The sequence below is a fragment of the Tiliqua scincoides genome, chromosome 2 (assembly GCF_035046505.1).
Source record: "Tiliqua scincoides isolate rTilSci1 chromosome 2, rTilSci1.hap2, whole genome shotgun sequence".
In the NCBI taxonomy this organism is placed as follows: Eukaryota; Metazoa; Chordata; class Lepidosauria; order Squamata; family Scincidae; genus Tiliqua; species Tiliqua scincoides.
This window is the reverse complement of record NC_089822.1, coordinates 174,965,204-174,987,447: the sequence shown is the minus strand read 5'-3', so window position 1 is coordinate 174,987,447 and position 22,244 is coordinate 174,965,204.

Sequence of the window (22,244 nt, the reverse complement as noted above, 5' to 3'; positions counted from 1 at the left end):
ACTGAAATATCTTATTTTACTCCTCTGTAAACAAAGTGGTTTGTTTATTTATTTTTATTTTTTTTAGTAAACTTGTCTAGTCCCCTGCTTTGCCAAGCACAGCTGTTCTTTCCAGGGTAAGTTGCCTATTTTGCCAACAACTCTCATGCAAACTTCCCAGCATTAAGTTTCTTGAAACTGTATAACAATTAAACTTGTTTCCATCTGTTCAAATTCCACCGAACACAGAAAGCTTTGAACATCATTTTTGAATTGTGACATATGTATTTGCCTGCCACAATGACTTCGAGATGGTCCTCTGGAATGGCTGATGGTTTGATCTAAATTTTTACTACATTGGTCTTAAATGGGCCAAATGCCCAATCTTGAATCCAGAAGGATGAGCAAGCAGGTTTATCTGAGAAACACCTCAGGCTAAATCTGAAATCATGCTTGCATTTTCAGGCATTTAAGTATCACTGAGGAATCTTACCATTTCTGTTAATTTCCATTATCACCACTGTGACAAGCTATGTTTTCCCCACCATCCATCACTATTCCTCCACAGAGCCATTCCATGTCTCTGATGGTAAACAAAGGCACAGTTCTATACAGGGAGAAGAGGTTATAAAGCCAAAATTCCATTTCCAAAGTGTACCACTCTATAGCAGGGGTGCCCAAACCCCGGCCCTAGGGCCACTTGTGGCCCTTGAAGACTCCCAATGTGGCCCTCAAGGAGCCCCTAGTCTCCAATGAGCCTCTGGCCCTCCAGAGACTTGCTGGATCCCGCACTGGCCATACGCAACTGCTCTCAGCAGTTTGACCTCTTGGTCCCTCCACTGCTTGCTGTTTCACATCTGTGATGCAGTAGCAGCAGCAAAGGAAAGGCCAACCTTGCTTTGTACAAGGACTTTTATAGGTCTTGAGCTATTGCAAGACCTTCATTCATTCATATAAGTTCATCTTTAATATATTCATTTGTATAAACTTATGTAAATTTATTCAAATTTTAAATGTCAGTTAATTCTTTTTTTCCCCAGCCCCTGACACAGTGTCAGAGGGATGATGTGGCTCTCCTGCCAAAAACTTTGGACACCCCTGCTCTATAGTGTGGCACCAGTAAAATACACCCATCATCTTCATATACCTATAGAATTTTCTGTTCACTTGTCACAGTTCTGTACCACAGGATGCACTAGGGCAGTGTTATTCAAACTGTGAGGCACGGCTCCCTGAGGAGGCGCCACGAGCGCACAGGGGAGGCGCAGGTTGTCCTCTCACTGCAACACAGTCACACCACCGTTCCTGGATAGAGCCCCTCTGTCTTCTGTGCTTTTTTTTTAAAGCAGAAGAAATGGGGGTCGCTCAGGTGGTCCCTCCAAGAGTGACTGCAAGAGTGGCTGCTGCCGCCCCGCCCTCTCCTCCCTCCACTCCGAGGCTGCCGCCTTCTGTGTCCTCTTTGACTCCAACCCTCCAGTTGGCAAATACCGAGTATGCTCAGTTTGCCCTTGTGATTAAGCTTAAATGGTGCTCCAAGAGGCTAGTGCAGTGTTATTCAAACTGTGAGGCGCAGCTCTTTAGGGCGGTGCCAGGAACTCAAAGGGGAGGCGCGGGATGTCCTCTCGCAGTGATACAATCACACCCCTGGGCAGAATACGAGCCCATCTTCTTCCCTCTCCCTCTCCCTCAGCTTCCACCCCGCCCTCTTCTCCCTCCACTCCAAGGCTGCCGCCCTCTGTGTTCGCTGCATGTTGTTTGCAAAGCTCTTCCACTCCAGCCCCCATCTGGCAAGTACCAAGCATGCTCATTTTGCAGTCCTTGCCCTTGCTGACAGTCCGAAAGAAACCCTCCTTGATCCTTGTCTGGTTGGTTCCTAGTTGCCAGCCTGGGACCTCATCAAAGTGAAATCTCTCTTTTCAACCCCCTCCCTCTTCCACTCCCCCCTTTCCATCTCCAAACCTTCGGCTTTCCTCCCCCTCCCCAAATAAGACACTTCCTATTTTACCAGTCACCAGGGCTCTTAAAGTTGTTTCCATGCAGTTGGCAAAGGGTGGGGGGGGTGGGGGGAGACAAGCACACACTTTACTTGGCCGAGAGCAGAAAAAGGGAACAGTTTTTATTATTAATCTTGTTGTTTGACTGAAGAGGAGAGGCTGTATTTTTAAAGTGATGTCTTGCTATTTGAAGGGAATACTTATCAGCCATTGATGAACTGATTGCCAGCCCAATCCTGTCCACACTTTCCTGGGAGTAAGCCCCACTGACTCTAATGGGACTTACTTCTGAGTAGACATGCATAGGATTGAGCTGTGCATCTCCTAGTATAGGAGACAAATCAGCTTCCTAACCAAACCCTTATCAGCTTTGATATATTTTCATGGTCTGTTTTTGTTTTCCCCACCAGCTGCTGGAAAAATTTAATTTCATTAAATTAATAAAGGGTTCAATCCTATCCAAGGAGAATGGGAGAAATGACTAGTTGGATTGGGGTCCACAGGTGTGTGTGTGTGTGTGTGTGTGTGTGTGTGTGTGTGTGTGTGCGTGCAATGTTGGTCAGACTGGTTGTTCACAAACTTCATTTGATAAAACAATTCTGTTGGTATGCTTGCAAAGTTAAAAAACAAATAAGTCCTACTGGATCAGACAAAATCTACCTATTCCAGTATCCTTTCTCCAACAGTGATCAGCAGTTGATCATTTATAAAGCATGTATATTGCTGTGTATTAATAATATATTTTTAATATCTGCATTTAATTAATGATATGATTAATATAATTAATATTAATATAGTTAATATTTCTAGCCACTTCCTGTTTATTGATGTCACTTCCAGCCCTCAGGAACATGATGGGGAGTCATAGCCAACAGCCATGGGGGTCAAGGGAGCCACGGGCCGGAAAAGTTTGAGTACCACTGCACTAGGGAACAAAATGGCACAGGGCCTCTGTTACTGCTGTGGAGAATGTTCTGTTGCATTTGAAAATGCTTTTCAGAACTTGGGTTATGGGGTTAGAATGAAGGACCCAATCCTAAGCTGGGCCAGCGCTGGCGCTGGGTATCACAAATGGGTTGTAAGTTACGTCCATGACACCCTGTGCAGAGTCAGTGCCAGCCCAGAACCTGTCAGTGCTGAGCCCAGGGCCAGCCAGATGCCACCTGGAGGTAAGTAAGAGCTCCAGGCAGCGGTGAGGACCTCAGGGGCAGAGAGAGATGTTGTAGGGTGGGGGATGGGTAGGGAAGGGGGAGGAACTGAAGTGGGAGAGGGGTTGAGCTGGCAAAGCCTTGCTCCACCAGATCCTGAAGACCCAATATGGAGTCACTCAAGTCTGTGGCAGCAATATAGCTGATGCAGACTTGAGAAGCCCCATTGCAGGGCTTGGGGCTTTCCCCAGAGGAAGGAGGTGAAAGCCCCATTCCCTGAGGAGACCTCTGGCGGCCTCGGCAGTGCTGCTGGATGCAGTGGTAGCCACTTTGGAGCCGCTGCACATGGCAGAGTTACCACTTTTAGTATTGGACTGTCTGTCAGTCTCTGCCCTTATATCCCAAACAAACTGAAGTTAAGATGAAAACGGATTGGGCCTGTTTATTCACTCAGCTTTGTTTCCCTTGTACTCTCACTATAGGCATAAACACTGTATCATGATGAACATGCAAAAACTTATGTTAAACTCCCCACTGCAGTTAATCAAAAACTTCAGGTATTCAAGGTAATAAAAATTCACATACATGAGAAAGTTTCTAGCCCAGACCACTCTTTGCTGTGCCTGTTTTCTACCAAAATAGGATCCGCTACTGGTGTACTGAAGCAATATGATTAATGGCCTAATCCATTCTGCCAGCAGAACATGCATTCCACCAGCAGAAATGCAAGGATGCTGGCAGAACCCACCAGCAACAGTGCTGCTTTGCCGTGAGTGCAATGAGCTGCCAGTTAAAATGCGAGTGGCCCCGTACACAGGCCAGCAAAGAGGACACGATTTGGTATTTGCTAGTGCCAGTGGTTTGGCAGTGGGGGCAGGTGGTGGGAGGAACAAGGGCATTTCTAGGTAGGAAGAGGAGGAGGAATCAGGGTGGGGAATTTACAGGGGGTGGGTCTGGTAGCAATGCTGCAAATTGGATCTTATCCCCTCTTTTGCAAACCTGACTGCCCCTTTTCCCTCTTTGGACGTATTCCACTAAAATAGATCACACATGTCTGAGGAGACCCATAGATGGTCCCAGGGCTTACAAGGTGGTAAGTAGATATTATTTTTACTTACCACCCTTTTCAATCAATCAATCAACAGTATTTATATACCGCTTTTCAACTAAAAGTTCACAAAGCGGTTTACAGAGAAAAATCAAATAACTAAATGGCTCCCTGTCCCAAAAGGGCTCACAATCTAAAAAGATGCAAATGAATACCAGCAGACAGCCACTAGAACAGACAGTGCTGGGGTGAGGTGGGCCAGTTACTCTCTCCCTGCTAAAAAGAGGAGCACCCACTTGAAAAAGTGCCTCTTACCCAATTAGCAGAGGTTTTGCGTCACCCTCCCACCCTTTTGCGTCACCCTCCCACCACAGGATTCAGTGTGTGCCTTTTTAACATGACTGCATCAGTGCTGGTGGCAGGGGATAGTATTGGAATGTCATTCTGTCACCTTGGAACACTATAACTTGCTTCCCACTTCATTCTGATGTATATGGAGATATTTGCTCTTCTGCTGTCAGTACTGATTTTGAGCAAATCACTTGCCTAAGACATTTGTAGGAGTTGTTCAGTTGCAGTTAATTTCAGTTATGACACACAGACAAATTGTGATAGCTACTAACTAAGAAACATTGTGCCCACAACAGGGTCAAAGTAAAGTTGATGAGATATTTTGAGTCTTCAACAAATCAGAGAAAGTAACCAACATGGGGCAGTCCAGAGTTTCTCAAACTTTACAACTTTGTGGTCCTCTTTTACACACACACGCACACGCACACACACGTAGAAGCTCCATGGATTCCAGTTAGCTCCAACATTCTCTGTCTAGCTCCAGCTCCTACAACCCTGTACATATACAAACGCATTTTTACAGTCATATGATGTACATTTACATTTGCTGTACAAATGCACGGTCCCACTCCTTATTTTCAATGGCTACAACTCAAACTTTAAGAACATCTGAACCTTGACTGCTTGTAGAATTAGCAATAAGATCTGGAAAATTGTTTATACACCCCCTCTCTGCTGGTATCCCATTCCCTGCTGGTATCCCACTCGAAATGGAGGAACCCAGTTTGAGATAGTTTAGCAGCAATGATTGTTTCCATAAGCGCTCTTTTCTGCCTTGGCTTTAAAAATATAAGCATGAAATAATCACAGTGTATGCTTTCAGTGACCCTAATATTATGAGCCTTGGCTATTGCTCTGATCACAAAGCCTAGGTTTCATAGTCAGTTAAGAATGTTCAGGCTAAGACAGCCTCACCTGGGACCTGTCTCTGAAAATGCATTAGAGGGACCAGCTTATAAAAGGCGTATGTCAAATAGCCTGATGGGGGGTTGCAGAATGTGAGTGGCTGCAGGAAAGCACGTGAAATAAGACTCATGGTATGCAACAATATGGTTTCAATATATATTAACACTGGCCTTAAAATATAGGAACTTCACGACCACCGCTGAGAACATCCCACATAACTTAAAAACTTGTAGCATATAGCAGAGCTTGAATATATAATGTTCCAATGCCTGACAAAGTCTATTTACACAGGATTGTAGTAATGAATTAAATATCAGCTTCACAGATGTAAACTACAGTTTTGAACAGAAAACAATGATAACTAGCAACATGATTTTGAAATTAATATGATACAGTTATCAGTGGTTAATATTGCTTTTAAATGTTTTTATTTATTTTTTGGTGTTTTCTTCCATAAAAATGAAATTTACATGCGCAACTGTATATTTCTTGCCCATGGTCAGATGTTAGCCTCAAGACAAGCTTTATTGATTGGAATAGAGAAAAATGGTCCTGTGCTGTTTATTGCATCCTAGTTCTGTAGTTGTCATGCAGTTCCAAGTGGTTCTAAGTGAGCTGAAGGAATCTGCTTAAATGATAGATCAATGGCAAAAAAAAAACCCATACACAATCAGGATCAGCCCAACATTTCCTGGCATCAGAGGCAGTCTGCCAAATACTGCCCCCTTATCTGGTGATGTTCCCGCCTCCACTCCTGCTTCCTGGATTGGAAAAGGAAAAGAAAAACAGAGCATAATGACAAGTGTGGAGAAGAGGAGACTAGTGGGTTATAAATGTTGCACACTGCTCTCTACTCCTCCACACTTCCTCTCCTGCTCCATCCCTCTTCATTTTTCAATCCAGGGAGTGAGAAAAGGAGGCACAATAGAGATGAATGGGCAAATGAAGCCTCAGCTGGCCTTGTGGATGAGTCAACTCAGACTGAAACTCACCTAACTCTCTTTTATAGAGACAAACTTGGTCATGCGCTCGATAGCAGCTTCTTGATAGCATTGGCTTATATGGAGTCATGGTTCAGGATGTGGACTCACCTTCCTGCATTACAATCTCTGAGCATGAACTGGAGGTTGTCCATGACTTTGTGTACCTTGGCTCAACGATCTCCGACACTCATTCTCTCGATACCGAGCTAAACAAGCGCATCGGTAAAGCAGCTACCACATTTTCCAGACTCACAAAGAGAGTCTGGGCCAACAAGAAGCTGACGGAACATACCAAGATCCAGGTCTACAGAGCTTGCGTCCTGAGTACACTTCTGTACTGCAGCGAGTCATGGACTCTTCGCTCACAACAGGAGAGGAAACTGAGCGCTTTCCACATGCGCTGCCTCCGACGCATCCTCGGCATCACCTGGCAGGACAAAGTTCCAAACAACACAGTCCTGGAACGTGCTGGAATCCCTAGCATGTATTCACTGCTGAAACAGAGACGCCTGCGTTGGCTTGGTCATGTTGTGAGAATGGATGATGGCCGGATCCCAAAGGATCTCCTCTATGGAGAACTCGTGCAAGGAAAGCGCCCTACAGGTAGACCACAGCTGCGATACAAGGACATCTGCAAGAGGGATCTGAAGGCCTTAGGGATGGACCTCAACAAGTGGGAAACCCTGGCCTCTGAGCGGCCCGCTTGGAGGCAGGCTGTGCAGCATGGCCTTTCCCAGTTTGAAGAGACACTTTGCCAACAGTCTGAGGCTAAGAGGCAAAGAAGGAAGGCCCATAGCCAGGGAGACAGACCAGGGACAGACTGCACTTGCTCCCGGTGTGGAAGGGATTGTCACTCCCGGATTGGCCTTTTCAGCCACACTAGACGCTGTGCCAGAACCACCTTTCAGAGCGCGATACCATAGTCTTTCGAGACTGAAGGTTGCCAATACAATATGGAATCAGCACTCACCAACGTCCTGCAGATAGAAATCTGAGATTCACCAACTCTGATCCTCAGAAGCAATAGACTCCAAGTGGACAGCAATACCGACGCATAATGTAAAAAATGTGCCTACCATTTAAAGCCCCTCTAGGGCCTAGTGTTTTCTTCTTAGTAAACTAGAATATCATATGCTCTAGAACAGGGGTGTCCAAAGTTTTCGGCAGGAGGGCCACATTATCTCTCTGACACTGTGTCGGGGGCCGGGGAAAAAAAAGAATTAATTCACATTTAAAATTTGAATAAATTTACATAAATTAATATACTAGAGGTGGCACTTATATGAATGAATGAAGGTCTTGCAATAGCTCAAAGCCTATAAAAGGCCTTGCACAAAGCAAGGCTGGCCTTTCCTTTGCTGCTGCTGCTGCATCACAGACGTGAAACAACAAGCAGTGGAGGGAGCCCTCATCCCACAGCCCACACAAGGGGTCAAGCAGTCGCCCTCACGCTGAGAGCAGCTGTGTCAGGCCAGTGCAGGCTCCAACAAATCTCCGGAGGACCAGAGGCTCATTGGAGACTGGGGGCTCCCTGAGGGCCGCATTGAGAGGCCTTGAGGGCCGCATGTGGCCCCAGGGCCGGGGTTTGGCCACCCCTGCTCTAGAACAGTAATTCTCAAACTTTTTAGCACTGGGACCCACTTTTTAAAATGACAGTCTGTTGGAATCCACCAGAAGTGATGTCATTAACATTAACATTAACAGTATTTATATACCGCTTTTCAACTAAAAGTTCACAAAGCGGTTTACAGAGAAAAATCAAATAACTAAATGTCATGACTGGAAGTGACATCATCAAGCAGGATAATTTTTAACTCCTCCCATTCAACCAAGTCAAATCAATCAAGAAAGTAAATTAAAAGTTTACAATAAGTTTAAAAATTTATTTAAAATAAAGAAGAACCCTCCTAACCCCCCCAAGCAGTTGCTGATCTGTTTTTTAAAAAAAATTCTCCAAACATCCCAAATGTTGCAATCCTACCCACACTCACCCAAGAGTAAGAAATCTGAATTAGAAACTATGAAAAAATCTTTTTTTCTATTACCATTCCAGCTCTATCCTACAAAAAAAATATCCAAGAATGGGTTTATGGTGAACAAGAATAGAGTTCAGACTCCAGTAAAAAGAGAAAGCAGAAGTTCTACAATACTAATTCATCTGCCACCTGTCGCAGTAACCAAAAAGTGTTACCAAGAGCATTGCCTCTTCAATGTTGTACTGCTACTTTAAAAGGGCATGCCTTACCAATTATGGAATTTAGCTTTCCAAACTATTTCAAGAAGCTAGTAGGCTTGCAAATTTAATATAGAATAGCTATCTGAGGGCACAGTCTTAACCAGGTCTTCTCAGAAGTAAGTCCTGTTTGGTTCAATGGGGCTTCATTGGAACAGCTGCACCAGCACTGGAAAATTGGATAGGATTGGGCCCTGAGTTACCTTTATTTGCATACCTCTATTTGTATCATTATAAGGCAAGTTTCTTACAGATCATCAGATGAGCAAACAGGTCTCCAATACCAGCTGTTCACCTTACCACCAGGGGTCCTCAGTGGAAGTCAAAGTTTGCCAACCTTTCTGGTTTTCCTGCCTGTCTCCCTTTCTGGTACCTCTTAGGGGCAAATCCTGCCTTTCAAGGTCTCAGAAAATACCCCTGGGGAGGGGGCTGCTTTCCCCCTCCAGTGTCCTCCTCCTGGGCCACTCTGCCTGTCACCTGGGCTGACCCCTTGAGTTTCCCAGAACTTGACAGCCTGGCTGCCCTCCAGTTGGACTATTCTCACTGACCATGCTCAGATGTCTATACCCCTTGTCCTCAGTGGTGTTGCCAGATAGGGGGCACAAGGTTTCTCAACCTGCTGTGTTTTCAATGTGCTCAAAGTGCTGTGTAAGCTGCCCTTCCCCCGCACCATCAGAGCCATTCTGGGCAGCAAAAGCAAAGAGAAGGAGATGCTGCCTGGAATGGCTCCAATGGTAGGGAGAGGGGCTGTGTACATGGCACACTGAGGCGTCCTGCAAAACTTAGTACCCTGCTAATTGGGTAAGAGTCCTGCAAAACTTTACCCCTGCTAATTGGGTAAGAGGCACTTTTTCAAGTGGGTGCTCCTTTTTTTAGCAGGGGGAGAGTAACTGGCCCACCTCACCCCAGCACTGTCTGTTCTAGTGGCTGTCTGCTGGTATTCCTTTGCATATTTTTAGATTGTGAGCCCTTTTGGGACAGGGAGCCATTTGGTTATTTGATTTTTCTCTGTAAACCGCTTTGTGAACTTTTAGTTGAAAAGCGGTATATAAATACTGTTAATAATAGTACTGTGCCCCCCCCCCCCCAGGAACACCACTGCTTGGACTAATGTACAGGACTGCCTCTTCCCACCCCTTTCAGATCCAGCTTGGTGGCTGGAGAACTCCAGCCCTCCTCTGAGCGACCACATTTCCTCCTGAGCCAGATACGGTACCAGGGTTGCAGTGGCTATGCTTGCATGGCCAATCAGCTTTCACCCATGCAGGATAGGCTGGGGCTGTGCCATCTGTCGCTCGCGACCCACTGCTGCTCTTCTCCTCACTAGAGTTCATAGTGCTGACTCTGATAAGCTCCTCTGTGGGCACCAGCTGATCTCTTCTATTTAGCATGGAGAGAATACCTGCCCTGAATGAGCCCAGCATGTCTTTTAAGGTGGCTGTTTGCTGGTGTGTCTTTTGCATCTTTTTTAAGACCGTGAGCCCATTTGGGAGAAGAAACAAGTTTTTCCGTTATTTTGGTATGCAAAGCTGCCTTCTGAATTCTTGTCTGTGAAAAGCAATATATAAATAATTTCAATAAGAATTAGAATTAATAGTCACTAGATAACAATTATTATATAATAATTTCTCTTAAATTTCTCTTAAATTATTATTGTATAATATTATATAATAATTATATAATAATTTCTCTTAAAAGATGAGAAAGATGACAAAGAGATCCAGAAGAGTTCCAGTGCTCTCACATTATGACAATTCAAATGTCAAGGTTGAGTTTTCCATGTATTACTGATCGTCCATGCTGCTGTATCCAGGTTTGATTATTTCCAATAAAATTTGACTTTCCCATATTTGTCTGAAGACCAAGAATGCAAAGAAGAAAGAGAATCACCATCAATGGTCAGATGAAAAAAAAAATACTCAGAAAGATATGAGAAAAACCAATATGCTCTAGAACAGAACTAGAAAATTCAAAATCAGACAAAAGAGGAGGAAATGAAAAAAGACTAGGCAAAAGAAAACCAATGCTTTAGTTGCTAGTTGCTTCTATTTTACAGTGTTGGACTAGGTTGCAAGATATGTAAACCTTGTGGCTGGTTTCCATGTGGCATAGTAACCATGTGCTTACTATGTGGAAAAACCAGATGATACCTGCCTCTGGGAAAATGCATCACTGTCTCAGCGGTGTGCCTTATCATCTGTGTGAGATGTCATCATCTAAAAGAGTCTCTAGCCCAGGGCTTTTCAAACTGGGGCATCGCAATGCCCCAGCCTGTGGGCCCTGGCCTCTGCCCCCTTAAGGGGCGGGGGCAGCCTGGAGGCAGGGAGGAGGCAGCGGCGCAATCCCCAGGACAACCATGTGCAGACTGGTGGCTCTGGATCCCCAGGATCGCACTGCTCAGGGGGCTGCAGGGGCTTGGGAGCACTTACCCAAGCCTCCTGCAGCCTCCCCAGGGTGTGGGAAGCCTGGTACAAACCTTTGTTAGGGTTCCCCGCAGCAGTGAAAGTGAAAGTGAGAGCAAAAGTGAGAGCAGTGAGAGCAAAAGGAAGCTTGGGTAAGTGCTCCTAAGCCCCTGCAGCCCCCTGAATGGTGCGATCGATTGCACCGCTGGCTCCCCCCTCCCCTGCTGCCTCCCCCCCGCCCCCACAAGAACTTACAGTGGCTCAAACTCTCCTTTAGAGTTTGAAAACCACTGTTCTAGCCTCTGTGCCAATTATACTCTTGCTTGGAGCACAGGAAAACCATCTGTCAGGTGAGAATCATAAGTTGCTGGAGTTAGATAGAAGTAACTTTGGCTTGCAAAAAGCCAAAAGTTGACTATGTGGGATGTCTAACTAAGCTGGTTTCATAGTTGAAGGCCTATTACTCCAATGCAAATGAACCAAACTACGAAGGATGCAAAGTACTTCATTCCTCATTGTGGCTTGCCCACTGAAAACTTTTAGCTTCATTTCTTTGCTTATCCTGAGTAAACATCCTCCCACATATCAAAACACCAAGAGGATGCCAATCCTTTGTACAACAGTTGCATTGAATTAACCGGTCCCTAATTATGGCTGAATGGAATTAGTCTTCTCATGAGGGCTGGGGATGGGAAAAAGACTCTCATCCAGCCTGGCCATGGCCCACTGCAACTTTGGCTGTTTAATAGAGCCACCAGTCTGCATGCCAGTGGCCAAATAACCACAACGGGAGTCAGCTTTAGTTCTCAGGCTAATTAGTCCCAGACATTCTGAAATCAAGGAAAAGTTGAACAGAAGGAACAAAAAGAAGGACATTTGCACAGTGTTTGCGAGTTAGGTCTCTAACTCGCAAATTTGGAATAAATTCTTTACTAAATATTTCCTCCCCCCAGCCTTTGAGAGAACTATCTTGGCACCAAGATGTTCTGAATGCCCATGATGCATCAAATCTGTTGACGCTAAGCAGGCATTGGTCTTGTCAGTCCCTAAATACAGAGTGCCTGGGAATCCTTTGCATGGCACCTTTAGTACCATGGAAGAAAGATGAGACAGAAGTAAATAAGCTCATCCACTTCAGAATATAGTGAACTGCTGTACTGGAAAGATGCTTTAATTCCAAACCAGTAGGTTTAGCTTGATCCAGCCTCTGCTTTTATTTTTTATTCTCTCTGGATTAATTCTAAGCATGGTCCTTCCTTCCTGTGCTGGCTTGGATAAACACTACAGGTTGAACCTTGTCATCTGTGGATTTTGCATCTATGGATTTGACTCAACGCAGGTTCCCCAACCTGCATTAAGGCCCAAACTGTACCTTCCAAATGTGACAGAAGCTTTTGGGAAAAACTGGAAGTGATGTTCTAAGACCTTTTAGAGGCCTCAGAACACCCTCTGTATGTGACCAGAGTGCAGCTTTGCTCACATTCAGAGGTCTGGTGTGCCCTGACCTGCAGATTTGTTTATCTGTGGGTTTTGGCAACTGCAGCGGTTTTGGGAATGAAACCCCAATGAATGTCAAGGCATGACTTTTTATTTATTTTTCACATTTTTATACCGCCCTTCCTCCAAAGAGCTCACAGCGGTTTACACAGCTGCTCCTCCCCTCCTTCTTCTTGTCCTCACAACAACCCTGTGAGATAGGTCAGGCTGAGAGAAAGTGACTAGCCCAAGGTCACTCAGGAAGCTTTGTGGCTGAGGGGGGATTTGAACCTGGATCATCCAGCTCTAAGTCCACCTCCCAAACCACTATACCACCCTGGCTCTCTTTTTGTGGGCAGCTAGAAGGTCATACTGCAGCTGTCAGCTCAGCATGGACAGATGATACAAAGAATCAATAGGTTCCCATCTGATCCTACAAAACTGCTAACTTCCTTACAGCTGTTTGAGTCATTTTTGTTCAGGTGAGTAAATATCATCAGGTTGGGTTCAGAATTGGGGGGGGGGATTGGGTTCTTTGTCCCTCTTTGCACAAAGCACATGTGCACAGGATTGCACCCTCTTAGCCCAATCCTATGCAGGTTTACTCAGAAGCAAGCCCCATCCTATTTAGGCTCAAATCCTAACCAACTTTCCCACACTGACATACCTGTGCCAATGGGGCATGTGCTGCATCCTGCAATTGGGAGGCAGTAACAGTGGTCTCCTCAAGATAAAGGAATGTTTGTTTCCTTACCTCGGAGCTGTATTGCCCTTAGCTTGCTGCTGGAAAGTTGGTTAGGATTGTGCCCTTAGTTAGATTTACTCCTGCATAAGTGGACCTAGGACTGCAGACTTCAACTCTTGCCCCTGTGTTCTATGGTAGCAAACTGGAAACCGTTAGTCACGTCCATGAACCAGCTTGTGATCCATCATTCACATCCCATGCTGTTTTATACAACAGACACCTATTTTATTGTAGTGATTTGAATGGAGAAAGCCACTTTAAAAAGTCATTCAGCAGTAGAGGTGATTGTGGTGATGGGGTGGACTGAATAAAGTTACTCAGAAAAGTTTTTTATGTTCATGGCATGCATGCACTTCATCCAAGTAATGGAAGACCCTTGACACATACCAAGTTTTTAGATAGAGTTAATTTAGAGAGCTTGGCACTGTTCCCAAGTAAACAGCCCTGTAAGCACAGAAGGGCTTGCACTGCTTGCACACAAAGTGAGAGCGTTCTGTTGAGAGGAGAAGCCTCTTAGATTGGAATCCAAGGGAAGAGTTGCCAAGGCGACTCATGGGGAGAGGACAGAAATGGACATGAACAAATATAAGCGTAAAACTGTTTGCATTCAGACGGTTTAACCTTCAACTGAGACTAGTCTACTGCAGGGGTCTCCAAACTTTTTGGCCAGCGGGCCGCATCAAATATCTGGTGTGGTGTGGAGGGCTGGAAAAAAAATTTAAATATAAAATTTAAATAAATAAATTAGAGATGGAACTTAGATGAGTGAATAAATGAATGAATGGGCGCATTCATTCTATCTCTCTGGCCCTCAGAAGACCCTCCAGGCACAATCAGAGCACAATTCTGGTCATGTTCAGTTGAGTGGGCCAGAGGCTTTCAGGGGACAAGAGGATGGCCGCAGGCTGGAAAGAGGCTTGCTATGGGCCACATCTGGCCCCTGGGCCAGGGTTTGGAGACCCCCCTGGCCTACTGTAAGGCTATGCTATGTGTCATGTAAGCACGTAGCAGTTTATAAATATGGTGATCTGATGGTAGGTGATTTTGGATGATCAATGACATGGCAAATATATCAGGATAAACAGAGATGTACTTTTGTAAAAACTAGGAATGAAGCTCATAGTCAAGGAAATAGCTTTGTGGTGGACTAACCTAACGCCAATGTGAAAGAAAAACTTCACCACCACCCCAAAATCCCATTGAGCTAGACAGAGATATAGTGTAGAACAGCAGTTCTACCAGTGGGTCACCACCCAATTTTTGGTGGGTAATGAAACCGACAAGGCTATATACATCAAGTGTTAAATAACCTGCTATGGGGGGAGGGGTACTGCTGCCAAACAGCCACAGAGGCTGGGTACTAAAGTGAAACTTTTTTTAGGCCCCAATGCTGAAATGTTTGGGAACCACTGGTGTAGAAGATTTGAATGAAAACATTCAAACATTGGCACTTACATGGTTGTCCTAGCAAAATTTTCAGATTACCAAAAGCCAGCTAGCAGAAATACATGAGAAGAACCTTCTCAAACCAACCAAGTACACTCCACATCCTTCTATGCAACTTCCCAGACTTGCTGCAGATCATCAGTCTGAGCTACTCCACTGCGTTTTTGGTTTATTCTTCTACCTGCCTACTTTACATGCCTCTACCTGCATGCTCTTCAGCTTGTCCTATCCTGCTTTGCTGTTTGCTTGCTTTGCCGTATCCTGCCTTTCCTACACCACGAAGTGCAAGCCTAATTGTGGACCATTTGCTTGCCCCACAGACTGCAGTTGCCTGCCTTTTCTGCCATGGTTTCCTCTCTTAGAGTTCAATCCTAACCCCTTATGACAGTACATTCCAGCACTTGCATAGTGATGCCAGTGGGACATGTGCTGCATCCTGCAGTTGGGTGTCACTGACAGAGGCCTCCTCAAAGTAAGGGAATGTTTGTTCCCTTACCTCAGAGCTGCATTGCCCTTATGTCAGTGCTGGAAAGCACTGACATAAGGGGTTAGGATTGCGCCCTTAAGGTCTTCACCAGCCCCTTGAATTCAAATTATAGTGGACAAAGGGTCAAATAATGGAGTTCTGATATCTTAAGAGGGCAATATATGTGGAGAATGCCCTTATTTGCTAAGAAGTGGGATGAGAACAACTGAGAGCACAATCCTAACCCCTTATGTCAGTGCTTTCCAGCACTGACATCAGGGCAATACAGCTCTGAGGTAAGGGAACAAACATTCCCTTACTTTGAGGAGACCTCCATGAGTGCCACCCAACTGCAGGATGCAGCACACATCCTATTGGCACCGCTATGCCAGTGCCGGAAAGTCCTGACATAAGGGGTTAGGATTGTGCCCTGAAGCTTATGGCTCAACCCTGTGCTTTGCAGGGCTCAACCCTGTGCTCAACCCTGTGCATAGCAACAGTGAGACAAGAAAACCTTGCACACTATATGATGGAATCATGCAAGAGTCATGGGAGGCACCTTGCCATAACTTCCATTAGAATGCCCATATCCTGGCTCATCTTTGAGCTGTTTTGCACACACTGTGTAAGCATCTGAAATTGCTTGGATTTCAGTGGAAGCCATTTTAAGTATGTACTTAACTTTGCCATTGAAATAGTGGGACTTAAAAAAATGTACTGTGGCGAGGTTGTGCTCCAAATTTTGATTTCTTAGTTTCAAAGTATGAGAAATGAATGAGGAGTTGTAAGGTTCTGTGTTGTCACATGTAGCTGCACAGCCCACAAGGGTTGCCCTGGCCATTAAGTCAGATCCAAGGCACCTGGAGATAACTGGTCAGTGGGGGGGGGGAGGAATCAATAAGAGCCATGTACAGCTAAGCCAGGCCAACTAATTGTAGTAGCAGAGACAATCAAGGGAGGAGGAGGAGGAGGAGGAGGAGAGAGAGAGAGAGAGAGAGAGAGAGAGAGAAACAAACAAACAAACAGGCAAAGGACTTGGTGTAAGGAGGAAAGGAAGATGGAGGATGAAGGAGCAAACTGGACAGAGGTATAAAGGGGAACGAAGAAAAGAGGGGAGCTAAAGAGAAGAAGGAGAAACCTTAGGGGGATTGGAAGGACAAAGAAACTGGGAACGTGGAAGACAAACAAGGGCAGAAGAGCTGGAGGAGTATAGATTTCAGGAAAAGGGGAAGGGAAAGACATTGGGGCTAGAAAGAGCCAGCTTATTAGATGGGGCAAGAGTTTGAAGTCCCAAACTGCCAACTATCTTCCCTCATAGGCTTGCCACTCCCAGGATGCTTTTCTTTCAAGCAACCCCAACCCCCTGATGTGAAGAAACTCTATGCGAATACAAGCGTGCAATGACTTGGCTGGCAGAAGATTAGGGGCCAGGACTGGTATATGCAGATACCAGTGAATTGTATATGATAATAAACACTTTCTACAGTATATCTGGATGCTGCATATTCTCTCAAACCAAGATGAACCATATTCCAGCACATTTGATATCAAATATCCTCCCTGGGAAGAGGTGGAGGGGGCAAGAGTCGCCTCCAAAGTAAAAGAGAGCATAGTAATTATTTGAAGGAAAAAAGAAAACAAAAAATAAAAATTGCATATTCAGTACAAAGCATATTCAAGAAGAGGGAACATGCTAAATAGAACAAGCAAAAACAGACCGCATTTCAGTGAACAAGAATCTAAGCAAAGGAATGGCTGGAATATGACAAGAAACCAAGGAGGAAAGCAGTGACAGCTTCTGAAGTGATGGTGACCAACAGGTACTTAAACTGAACCTGAGCTAAAACTGACATTAGTAAAAAAGAAACAGCACAAAGGCGAGCAGGATAAATAATGCAAGGAGTAGAATACTGGATGTGCACACAGAGAAAAAAAGACCTGAAAACAAAACAAAAATTAAGACAAGAAAGTTCATTTTTTATTTTCGTTTCATTTTCAACCTTTTTCTTGTAGGAGAAATATAAAAAATTACAAAGCCAAGTTACAGAATTGTGATGGGGGGGTTGGGGGGAGTCAAACACAATAATGAAGGCTCTGCCTATAAGCCAAGGAGTGAAGCATAAAAAGCGAGAGAAGCAGAAAATGATGAGGAATCTGTATTGTCTTCCAGGTAAGCAGCTTGATCTCTGTGCTGCTCCAAATATGGCAGCCTCACAAACCCTGGGGAAACATTACTCTTCACAGCATCCACTCCAAGGAGTAATTGTTCTGTTTTTGTTTGTTGCCAAATGTCTTGAGAAACCACACATGAATCGATGTGTCAAAATCCATCAGGGCATGTCAACACCTCAGCAAGGAGTTAACCAAGATGGCTTAGAGCGTCTCTGAGTGTAAGCACATGAACCATTTTCTTACTGTCTGATCGGCATAGCCACCTAGCAAGCCTTAAAGTTTTGGCAATGTCAAATGACTGCTTGATATATGGTGACTTGCCAATTTCAAAAAGTGTTTATAATCCTTTCCAGGGGTATTCTATTCTACTTCAAAGCCATTTGTTTTCTAAGCAACTGTTTTTTAGGCCCTCCTATAGGACTGAACTACAAAACGTCGGAATTTATATAGTACATACTGTGGCTTACAGTATGTTCTTATCTAGAGAAGGCCATCTAGTGGTTAAAAATGTGAAACAGACGCATGTCGCTTGTGTTTTAAAACTCAGCCTGACCCCTGGAACCCAAGTTATTGAACGACTGCAGGAGTTGTGCAATATATAGCCAGTCAAAGTTGGAATCGTTCACAATGTTGTTACATTAACACACAGATATACTACACCCATCTTGACAAGTAACATCCTTCCATTTTTGCATGATAGATTTAAAAAATGCATAAAGTTACCAAGGGATTGCCCTGCTGAATCAGACCACTGTCCACCAAACCCAGCATTCTGTTGTTCGCAGTGGCCAAACCCTTGGAAGATGTTGAAGGTGATGGTAATCTCCTGGTGTTGGTTAATGTTCAAAAGTACCTCACCTCTGTACACAAAGGTTTCATGCATAGTACCTGTTGATATTTTCCATGAATTTGTCTAGTCCTTTTAAAAAGCCATCTAAATTGGTAGCTGCCACCAGACATTGTGGCAGAGAGTTCCATAAATTGTACATTGTGTGAGGAAGTGATGGCATGAATCTTGAACTGGTTTTTTCTGTAGCCTGAAGCCAGGGCTGCAGGCATGGAGTAAACCACAAAGCATGACACTCTTTTGCAGTAGGGGAGCTTGTCTCCCCACTGCTTGATTCCTCCTAACCATTGTCTCAAGCCTCTGAGAGGGAATCTTTTGGAAGGAAACAATTCTCCTTGTTCTCAAAGACCTTGATGACTCAGTTAAGGGGAAATGAAAGAAAAAGATGAAAGAAATGAAATGAAAAACTTAGGGGCCAATCCTAAAGCTCCTAAGCACCAACGCTGGGTGTTGCAAATGTGCCAAAGGCATGTCTGTGGCACCCAGAGAGGAGGGGCTGCTGGCATTGGGCCAGCGCCAGTCGGCACTGAGCTCCAGTGCCATGTGGAGGGCTGGCCAGTGTTTCAGCACTGCCGTATGGCAGTCAGTAATTTTGGCGCAGTGGGAAGGTGGGGACTGGATGGAATGGGGCAGGAGGGGGTGGATTCCACTCGCTGGATCCTGAACTCTGTGTTGGTAGGGAAGGCCCAACGTGGAGTATCTCAAGTCTGCGTCGGCAAAATAGCCAGTGCAGACTTGAGGAGCCCCATTGTGGGGCTTTCCGCAGGGAAGGGAACAAAAGTACCCTCCCCAAGGAGACTCCCAGCAGCTTCCTGCCGCCTGCTGGATACAGCAGTAGCTACTTTGGTGACACTGATGCAGTGGGCACCAGGAAGCTGAGGATGGGCTGCCCAGCCCCTCCCCTTTCACAATGCTTCTGAGTCACCATCTGTATTGGAATCCTGGAAGATCTGGCGAGGAGCTAGCATGCGGTGTCAGCAGTGGCGCCTTTAAGGGTTAAGGCCTGGGCTTTGAGCAGAGGGTGTGCTGCACAGCTGCAACCACTAGAGGCAGTCAGGCCATTACAGGATATAAGGAGCACCTGATACAGAGAAAGTTTATGGGTTGTAGGAGCAAGAGAGTGAGGGAGGGGAAGGAGACTGGCTTCTAGACTAAATGGGCTGAACTGCTGGCTAACTGACTGCACTGCTGATTCATGGACTGACATATGGCTCTGTGTTTTGGACTAACCTTCTAGCTAACTTACCTACTGGCTATTGACTCACAGACTGACCCATGACTCTGTTAACGAACCGCCTACTGGGGGAGTGGATGAAATGGGGTGGACACACTGAACTTTTGGACTGATTATCTGGCTAACAAACTACTTAATCAGACTGCTGAGTGCTGGAAAGCTGAGGTGCTGCTGCTTACCTGGAAGGACTGCTGCTTGGAGAGCTGGGACCCTGCAGACTTACAGGCAAGCCACCTACTTGTCTCCTTCCTGCTGGTAGTGGCAGATTTAGCTGTAGTCAAACTGGGGGAACTAATTAGTCTTAAAGGGGGCATAGGCTCTCCAGGCGAAGCTCAGAACAGGGAGCTTGGCAGAAAACAATCTCAGGTCAAGTGGGCATGGCCTCCTCCCTTGTTTTCTCCCTTCTGTCCTATTTTTGTTCTCTCATTTCTCTCTCCCCCCCCCTTCAGTCCCATCACATGGGAAGTTTGCCAGAGCTGACAGTGAGGCCACCCAGGAGGGCCAAACCTCACATCCCCTCCTGCTAAGAGGGGCCCAGACAATTGGCATGCAGGCGTCTTAGGTCCATATGGAAGGATCAATTACAAAGATTACTCAGCTGGAGAGGAAAACCTTATTTTTAAAAAATCTATCCTCACAATACAAATTTCAAAATTGTACTAATTGCAGGATATTCCATGCTCTCCAAAATGTGGTATTCACATAAATGTAGTCTGAAATGCTAGAATGTAAGTATTTTGCATGAGGACTAAAATATATTACAAGCAACTGGTGATACATATCCAAGTTCATCACTTGACAGTTGCAACATATGACTTGCATATGTGAAACAACTATCTCACCACACACAAATCTTTCATATTGTCTCCCATCGCCTCAGGCATAATGCTTTTCCAGGGAAGCAGCCGAGACAACAAAACTGGAGACCATGTGATGGATAAGCATGCATGAAACAACTTAACAGCAATTCTATGGTCTGGTCAGGCCAGTGTCTTGATACAAAGCCAGTGTAACTTAGAGCCCAATTCAATCCTTTCCTGATGAAACCACACCAAAAATGCATGTTCTGTGCCCAGTGAGGGAGCTGCAGATCGGGAGGCTTCAGAGGGGAAAGGGCAATTACCCCTCCATAAGCCTGCTCTGCAATGGGTCTTGTTGGACCTGTGCCAGATCTTTGCAGGGAGACCTGCAAACAGTAGCATCACTAGGGTTCGCATCACCTGGTGCGGGAGGCCAGCGCATCACCCCCATGCAGTGGGCGGGGCAACACTCCAGGTTGTGGGTGTGGTGATCTACCATCACCCCACCCCCCACTGGTTTTTTGGCTGTACCTTTTGATAGAATAAAGATATTTCAATGCAGTTTGTTTCATTGCGTTCTGAATTAAATTGTGCACCAAATAATATATAACATGATGGTATTATTCAAAAATACCACAATTTTACAATTGTGGGGGGGGGGGAGACCTGCCTTCTGGAGCATTTGTTGAGCTCCATTTGCATCAAATCAGGACCATTCTGGTGGCCTCACATTTCCCTTTGCCTGACCTGCCCAGGAGCCAAGGCACGTTTGCTTACTTGTGAGTAAACATGACCATATGGCTTAATTTGCTTTCCACAGGTCTCAATGCATTCACCAGCTTGGGAGGGACCTCCTTCTTGGGTGTTTTTTGGTGGCAGCATTCATTGGATCAGGACCATTCTGGTGTTGCTGGATTCTTCCCAGCCTGCAATTTCTGACAGACTAAGGCAGGTTTGCCTACTTGCGAGTAAATGCACAATACGGCTTGGTTTCACTTTCCATTTGGCTCCATGCATTCTTTGTTTTCTGGCTTTTTGCCAATAACTTTTGGTAGAAATGAGATATTGCATGCCGGCTTTTTGCATTGCATTCTGCTAGAAATTTCGCATCCAACAGTATATAACATGATGGGGTTATTTCTAACCACCATGATTTTAGCACGTCACCCAGTGCGAGTCCCCTCCCCCTGCGCATCACCCGGTGTGGCCTCCACTACCCGCACCCCCTAGCATCCCCACTGCCTGCAAACCTTAGGACACAATCCAAACCAACTTTCCAACCCCCAGATAAGTGCAATGCAGCTCTGAGGTAAGGGAACACACATTCTCTTAGCTTGAGGAGGCCTCCGTGACTGCCCCCCCCAACTGCAGGCACAGCTATGCCAGAGCTGGAAAGTTGGATAGGATTTGGGCTTTAGTCTTCTCAGAGTGGAGCCAACAAAAGAGCTGGTGCAGTTCCAAGGAGACCCAGTAGGGCAGCAGAAGTTTGCCCTGGGATAAGGGAATTAAAATTCCTTTACCTCAAGCAGACCACCATGACTGCCCGCCCACCTACCCACAGGATACAGCACATGCTTCTTTGTTATGGCTGCGTTGGCTGCAAGGGATTTAGTTAGGATTGGGTCCCAAGTTGGCAATGCAGTGCACACTTATTAGGAAGAAAGTTGCAGTAAATTCAGTGAGACTTTCTTCTGAGTAATCATCCACAGATTGCTCTATAACTGTGGCTAAGTCTTTGGTACCCACATTACCATGTAAATAGGTAATTTGTATACTTTTATAGATCTGTTTCAAAACAGTTTTTCTGGAATGTAATATTTTATATATTTGCTATATATTATAATATATGAACACATGGTAATACATAAATATATACCATAATTTTCCCTTTTTGAACTTCCATCTTTTCTTATTATAACCCCACTGATATCAGCCATATCTCTGGCATGTGGGAAAGTAACATACAAAGCAAAGAAAGGAATAATGTCAAAAGGCAGCCTAGCCCAACTACAGC